Source organism: Tasmannia lanceolata, unplaced genomic scaffold (assembly GCF_043159265.1).
Source record: "Tasmannia lanceolata isolate RefF3 unplaced genomic scaffold, GAP_Taslan_0.1 ptg000008l, whole genome shotgun sequence".
NCBI lineage: Eukaryota > Viridiplantae > Streptophyta > Magnoliopsida > Canellales > Winteraceae > Tasmannia > Tasmannia lanceolata.
The window spans coordinates 4,401,712-4,409,928 of record NW_027518685.1 but is presented as its reverse complement, the minus strand read 5'-3'; the positions used below and the strand labels follow the sequence as shown (position 1 = coordinate 4,409,928).

The following is an 8,217-nucleotide window of genomic DNA, read 5'->3' as shown; positions in this document are numbered from 1 at the left end:
ACTTTCGAGAGGTTTCTACAATCTTTATGCATTCTTGTGCTTGTGTAGGGATCTCATTGGCCTAGAGAGGACCGCCCTTGCTCTTTCTGATTAGGGGGTCATAAAGATGCAAACCCCGTTGTTGCCACACTTCCTCCTCCACGATTGTCCAACCCAACCCTCTACATAGGGATAGTCAATTTACTTTTCCTTGCACCGTTTATGTTATTTGATCATCAATTTACATTCCAGTCAATTACATTTCCACGTCATTTACTTATCCTCGCATTTTATGTTTACCATGCATTTAGTTTTCTCTCGCATATTCCTCGTACCTGATCATAGGCCTAGTACATTAAGCATACTGACACCGCTTAAGAACTCTCTCTGTTAGAACAGTTGTCCCAACAGTAGTACTATAGAGGGCTAGGGCCCACAGAAGAAGAATACAGACTTTCATTATTAATTACCTGATTTGCATGGTCGGTTTACTTCTTCTAGTAAAAAATGGTCTAACATGTTGAACTGCGACAAGTTCAGGCATGCCCATGCAAAAATGTCGTCGACTTAGGGGAGATGTGCTTTATTTTAACTGTACAAAATAGAGTTGTGGGTTGCATAGTCGTAGTGTAGGTATGGTCATGACTAGGTTTCAATCTTTGTAACCCCTAGTAACTGGTCAGAAAGGTCAAGCTTGGTCTCCGCTGGTACTTTCTAGTCGAACGAATGTAAGAGTGAACCCAACACATTGGTTAGTGAACTTAAGACCAAAAAGATCTCATGGCCACTATTAGTATGTAAAAGTTCTATGTTCTAACAAACTTCCTTGCTTGTTATGTTCAACCTTGTCTTGTTGATTCACAAGTACGTTCCGACACAGTCGTCTTTGCCATTCCCGTCACACAGATAGTAATATGTTGTCTCTAGCAGGGTCATGGTCATGTGTTGTCTTAGATGTCTATCCCACTTAGTATCATGACACTCCTTAAGGGGACCTTAATTAGATTTAGTCATGCATTGTAGCAACTATCATTCCTTAAGTAGCTGAACATTCCCCCCAGTACAAAAAATCCACAAAACAGAATACCGTAAAGAAACAGTCACTTAATTGTTTGCATTTCAAGGTACTACCCAAAATAAGGTGAAATTAAACTAACCTTTTGTCCGTTGTCCACCGCTCACAGCAACATGTGATTGTGACTGCCTGCTTTTTCGGCTGGACAAAAGCAGTTAGAACATCACTGGTCAAGCATTGAACCAGTGATGTACAATTGGATGCCTCTGTTTTCAGCATCCAATGTACAATATCCTACTCACAAAGCTGAGAAGAGATCACGTGTCAAGCATTGAACTTTCCAATGATTTGAATGACATTGAAAATAAAAATGAAAGGAAAATACACTACACCTCAAAATCAAAACATACCCTCATGTCCCTTTATGTGCATGTAGTGTATGTCTTCTTCATCGGATTTGCTTTAGCATGATAACCTGAACAATCACTATCATGGGTTCCTTTCTCTAGTTTGCTTTAGACATTGGCAAATTAGAGCTGAAATAGCCTCAAATGGAGTGATCTGACCGTGGATCTTTAATTGTAAATGCTTCAGCTGGGTGTTGTTGATCTGGAAAGAAAATGCTTCCATTTTACAGTGTTTTTAAAAAAAAAATGGAGCTTCCATTTTACAGTTGTTGGCAGGTAGCCAGTTATCTCCTACCGGTTCGACTTGTTTCACAAAATAGTGCATTTGCAAGAGCAGAAGGCAATTTTGTGGGTTTTCCAACTCTGGTTCTTGTGAGGTGGATGTATTGGGGTAGTGAATTTCCATCCAGTAAGTCTCCCCATTGATTAATTTTGTATCTGTAGATGCATCTCCAATGAGATGAGACCAGCTGAACCCATCTAAGATTCCTTCAAACCTGAATCAAGTCAACTGAACATCATAGAAATGAAATGATTTTCAATTGCAAATGTGGACCTGGGTACTCGTATGCATGATATGCGGTAATTGTATAATGTTAAAGGCAACCATCTCTTATAGCATCCATGTATATTTTTCAAAAGCCAAAAACGTGCACATAGCAATAGATTTAGATCACATGGTCACCTATCATGCACAAAGCAGTTCATGACCGACAAAAAATGTCTGATTTGGTAGACATGAAAAAGCAGTCCATTCAACGCATGGAAGCATTGATATGCGGTGCTCGAATCCAGGCCACATTGATTTAAGCATAGGTTAGTTCTGATTCAACAGTAACCATTATGGTTCCCATTGCAGTTGCGTATCCAGGTTGAAAAAATCTGTTAAGATTCTGCAGTGAAATGACTGTGGTCAGTGTCCATCTTCATTCAAACACCATAAAACCAACACTTCTATCTATCGGCTTTGAAATCATCTTGTTCATTCACAGCCTGATTTTCTCCCACAGTTACTTACAGAACAATTCAAAGTAAGGATCATAAGAAAACATCAGAAAAAATATGTCATGGTCTAACACTAGTTATAAAAAGCCATTTTAAAATATTGGCTGGTAAAACATAGCAATCACACAGAAAAAGTATTTTCAATTTAGTTAGCAGTATGATTCTCTGTCCTTCAGCACACACACTGATGCATCCCATCGAAGTGTGCCATAAGATTATGAAATGGAGATAGGAAAAATAAACAGAAAATGGATGTTGGTGGCTAAGGTTTTACCTCACACGAACAGAGAAGAGGACAAGGGCTTGAGAGAGCTCTCAGTCGCCTGGTAACCCTCAAAACCAAGAAACAATACACCAAAATACTGGTCCTGAACCAAATCGCATTAAAAACAACCAATCTCATCCCCGATAAAACAAATCCTAACTGATTTTTACATCCATCCAAAGGGAACAGATAACTAGATTTTTTTTTTCTTTGAAGGATTACAGATAACTAGATTTACTATCAGAAAACAAAAGTAACAGATCTAGAAATACATAAAGATAGTCAGATAAAGGGAAAAAGGAAAACTTTCAAATATCAAAACTGTAATATGCTATTTGAAACTCTTAAATTAGAAAAAAATAAAAACAAAAATCAATGATCTGCATGTATTTCTTAAGGAAAAAATAGATATGAAGCTTTTATCCAACGGGGTTCAATCCCAGCTTACCTACCAAAAAAATGAAGCTTTTATTCAACTCTTTATATTTGTTTTGAATGCAACAATACGCTTAATAAGTTAAAAGCAATTCCACAAAGGAAAATCGTGGATTCATTGCAGATTTGCAGATGGTACCAGTCAACAGTATGAAAGATAATCAGATGAGTGAAATCGAAGCGTGCCAGATGATTATGAAATGGAGATAGAAAAAATACTTAGAAAATGGTTGTTGGTAGTTCAGGTTTTACCTCACAAGAACAAAGAAGAAGTGCTTAGTCACCCCAGCAGTCTAATTGATCCTCAAATTGAGACCTATAAAAGGGCGAAACACCTGGTATTCTCCTAAAGCGATGCTCATTAGATGAAAACTCTTTCATTGTCTGAAAAAACAGGAAAAATAACATATACAACACATGGCAATCATCATATAATGCAAAAAAAAAAAAAAAAACACGCGACACATGGAGATCATCAAATGATGAAAAAACAACAAAACAAAAGAAATAATGAATATTAAATGCCACAGCAAAGAAAATGGACTTTCATTCCAGTACGAAACATTGTGGACACTGTGAAGTGCAATAAATATTTCATGTGTCATGGGTGTCTTCAAGAGAAAATAAGAAAATGGAGGAATAAAGAGTTGGGTTTTGTACTTAAGTTTACAGAACATGAATTTTATGTTTCAAACCCATATCCATATCGAGCTGAAAGAATAGCCCACAACTAAAACAGAGTCTGTTGTTCCTTCCATATCAACCCCCCAAATCAGAGTTTGTAAATGAGAAACCCTACAAAGTCAGGAATTTCTCTCCATCAATCCATCTTATATTTTCATCCCCTTATCCAATGCCTTACAAATACTTATTCCGGGCAAAAGAACATTTTTTCCTATTTACGTATAAAGTGGTTTCAGTAATTGTTCAAAGGACAATCCTGTATTTCTAATATGCTCTTTTGGGGTCTTGATAGAAACCATGGTAGCATCCAAGTAGACTACAACTAATTGATCAATGTTGGGAGGGATTTGCTGTTGCATGTGAGAGCAGTCACCTCAGGTGAATTAAATGAATTAAGATAAAATCTGAGCCTATGTGGCTGCTCTCACATGCAACAGCCCAACCGCGAAATGCCTTCTGCAAATCCCATGTTGCGATGGAATAGTTTGTTCGTGAGTCGTGACTGCAAAAATATATCTGATGCATTAATTAATCCAGTGGGCATATGACTAGGAATTCAAAAGCTTTGTACCTTGAAACACACATTGTCTTAGGCTCATCCCCTTTAGCTATATTCAGAGCATAAAAAGAGAATGCAGATTCACATGAATGGGACACACTCCTCCTTGTTGGTCAAACAAGTTTGTCATGACACAAGATACTTGTTCTTGAAAGTGACCTCGATAATTAGTAATAAACATGTTGAGACTGATTATTACTTTGTCTGACAGTGGGTATCATGCCAACAACTTCACATCCCCATGTGTCTAGTGCAAATTAGATAGCAAGTCTATTCAACAAAGGTCTTTATTATTCACATTTTCAGTAGCTTTGGCCCAAAATATTGCATCCACTAGTAAAACAATAGTTTGAGGGAAAGTATATGAATGTACTTATGCCATCTATCAAGGGTCCTTAATTTTTTTTGTAAGAAAGATGACATTTATTAAATAAAAGATGATTACAAGTGCACTTCAGACTGCCCCACAAACAATGTAGCTCTAGACTCTCCCAATTTGGCAAGGCAATCTACCAAATCATTGGCACTTCTAGGTATGAGAGATAAAGAGAGAGCACCATGCATACGAAGATATCTAATCTCATCCAATAGATTGGCAAATCTCCACGGACCGACTTTAATCCCTTTGAGCCACAATACAATGTTGGATGAATCACTTTCCACTTTCAAACTCCCTTCCATCTAGTTAATGAAAATGGATAATCCCCGGTGGGGCGCTTGGACCTCAGCTTCTTAAGAATCAGCCGTTCTGATATGTTCAGAAAAGAGTAGATAATATCACCCAAAGAAATCCTAAAAAAGCCACCAATACCTGCTATGCGTCGGTTGTCAAGGGAGCATCCGTCAACATTGAGTTTAATGACAGAAGTCCTTCGATTATTCAAAATTCAATCATAAATTATATAATTAAAGATTAGCCCTAATCAAGGGTCTGTCCTTCTTCTCAAACATCTTCAAAAACTACCATTTACAAAAATGAGACGTTGAGGAAGCTGCTAATATGATACGAGCAACATCATTTATCCAAATAATATCAAGAATCTATTCCCACCAGCATATAGAAAAAGACGGATTTCACAACACCGGAATATCCGCTTCTCAAATAGTGCAACCGAGGTTTACACTAGCCCAAGATCAACAACCAAGTAGAAGAAGAGCAATCACCAAAAGAAGATGTGATTCAATATATGATAAAAGAAGACAATAAAAGACAAGAACAAAAGAGAGAAGAAAGCTTCAAAATATAGAAAATATGGGAAAGCTTCAAACACTAGCTTGCATACAAGAGAGCTTCAATAGCTTCAATGGAGGTCTAGGCAGATAGTGGAGAATCTCTACCAAAATGAAGTTAATAAGAATAGGCTTAGTCAAGAAAAGTAAAGAGAAAATGACTTAGGTAAGTGGTAGAAGGTATGGGAAAGTGGAGTCTTTAATGCTTAGGGAAGTAGTGAGTTTGGAGTTCCAAGTAGGAGTTTGAATTTGAAATAGGTGGGTAGTGGGAAAAGATGGAGCAAACATGTGTGGATCACACATGTGCAAGCTAGGCAAAAAGACCAACATGCCCATGGACACAAAAGTACATATTTGCCCTCACTACATCTCTCAAAATAAAAATAAATTAAAGCAACCCAAAAAATACACTTTAAAAATTAACACAGCATAGAATAGAGTTTTGGGTTGGATAATCGTGGGGTGGGGATGGCCATGACTGGGTTTGCAATCTTTATAACCCCGCGATACTGGTCGGAAAGGTCAACCTTGGTCTCTTCTGGTACTTTCCAGTCGAATGAATGCAAGAGCGAACCCAATACATGGGTTAGTGAGCATGAGACCAAGGAGATCCCTGGACACATCCTCCTCCCCGACCCAAATGGAAAGTAACGAAAATCGTGTCCCTTGTAATCCCATTTGCTGCCACTAGTAAATAAGAATCTCTCTGGATCAAACTCTAACGGGTTGTCCCAAAGGGAAGGGTCCCTTTGTATTGCCCACAAGTTCACAAAAATAGCAGCATCCTTAGGTATGGTGTACCCACTGATAGAACACGATTCACTTGGAGTGTGAGGGATCAAGAAGCCATTTGGTGGATGCAAACGGAGTGTTTCTTTCACCACTGCATCTAAGTAATGTAACTTGGTTACGTGGTAATCTTCTAGAATGTTATCCCTCCCCACCACTGCATCTAATTCCTCCTGAGCTTTTCTCACTGTCTCAGGCTTGCACAGCATCTCCGCCATGGCCCACTCTAACGTGGTCGAGCTTGTGTCAACCCCAGCGGTCACCAAATCCTACACCAACAATGCAAACAAAATAAGATGATGCTCAAGGCAGTGAATTGTAAGTATGTTTTTAACAGTAATTCCACATGTAATTTGTGCATGTATGATGAGATCAAAATGTTTAAGTTTAAATTAAATGATTAAGGGAATTGCTAGCGTCCATCACAAGATTCATTTCGCGGCTGGTCTGTCGCGAGTCAGGCCACCCACCTCGCGAGTGGAGACAAAAGCTGTTGTCTTCATTCACGAGGTGGCTGGTCTGACATGCAACAGACCAGGTGCGACAGGCCTTTTGCGACGGACCTTAGCAAATTCCAATGATTAAATAACACAAACTCTAACAGCTTACGCTTTTGGAGTAATTGGTTTTTTCACAGGATATCAGAGGTATTGCCTCACCGTAGGTCCTGGGTTCAAAGCCCGACAACTCCTTCCGCCAACTCAAAAAAGAGAGGCCACACATGAGGTGGAGTGTTGACCTATAAATGATTAAATAACACCAACTCTAACAGATTAAGCTTTGAAAGTAATTGGTTGGTTCACACAAAATGCATTTACTGGGTGACGAAGCAACTAAATCAATAAATCAGAGGTCAATTACTATTATTTGTAGAGTAGAAGATTACCATCAGCAAGGCTTTGATGTGAGTCACGGTCAAGGGGGTTTTGGGATCACCTTGATCCTTGAGCTTCAAAAGGATATCAAGGAAGTCCTTGCTTTCTTTGTTCTCACAACTCACTTCCCCTACCTCTCTATCCATTTTCATCCGTTGATCTAAGATAGATTCAAAGATCCGATCAAACCATAAGAGGGTCTTTTTCATTTTCCGTTCCACACCTTGTAAATCAAAACGAGCTAGAACAGGATAAAGATCAGAAACATTGGGTCGCGAAACTAGCTTCCCAATTTCCCCCATAGCCCTCATAAACTCCGCCCCCACACTAGCCTCAGCTTCCCCTTTGAGCGTTGCACCCCATAATGTGCTCGTAATGATGTTATAAATTGTTTGAGTTATCATCTCGCTGACATTAATTGGGGTTTCAATTTTGGCATATAGATTGCTCATTGCTCGGCGAACATGTTGCCTTCGTAAGTCACTGCTAGCATCAAGGCTCCGGCTATTGAAAAGTTCTTGGGTGCACACCCTACGTAACATGCGCCAATTTGGACCATATGGGCTGCACACAATATCAATGCCCCCATATGTTACAACTAGTACTGCAACCAATTTTTCGTGGTTAGCAAATATCATGTCATGGTCTTTGAGAACCTCCTTCGCCATGGCGGGTGAACCCAACACAACACAGACCTTGTTGCCTAAGCGGAGCTTGAAGATGGGGCCATAGATCCCAGATAATTTGGAGAAATAACGGTGGAGATCAGGTTCGAGAGAAAGAAGATTACCAATTAATGGTAAGCCTCGTGGGCCCGGAGGCAATGGCAATTTCATCCCCTTTCGCCATTTCTTGATCACCCATGAGAACCAAGTAATCGTAACGATTAATGCAAAGGAGAACAAGAGGGTTGAATCCTTCTTCTGGCTCTGCTCAAACCACCATGGCCACACTTGTGAAGGATTTGAAATCAT

General features: G+C 39.2%; 1 pseudogene; it reads right to left on the bottom strand.

Moving 5' to 3' along the window:
- Positions 1 to 5,998: 5,998 nt before the first annotated feature.
- Positions 5,999 to 8,217, bottom strand: LOC143882468 (flavonoid 3'-monooxygenase CYP75B137 pseudogene; annotated as a pseudogene).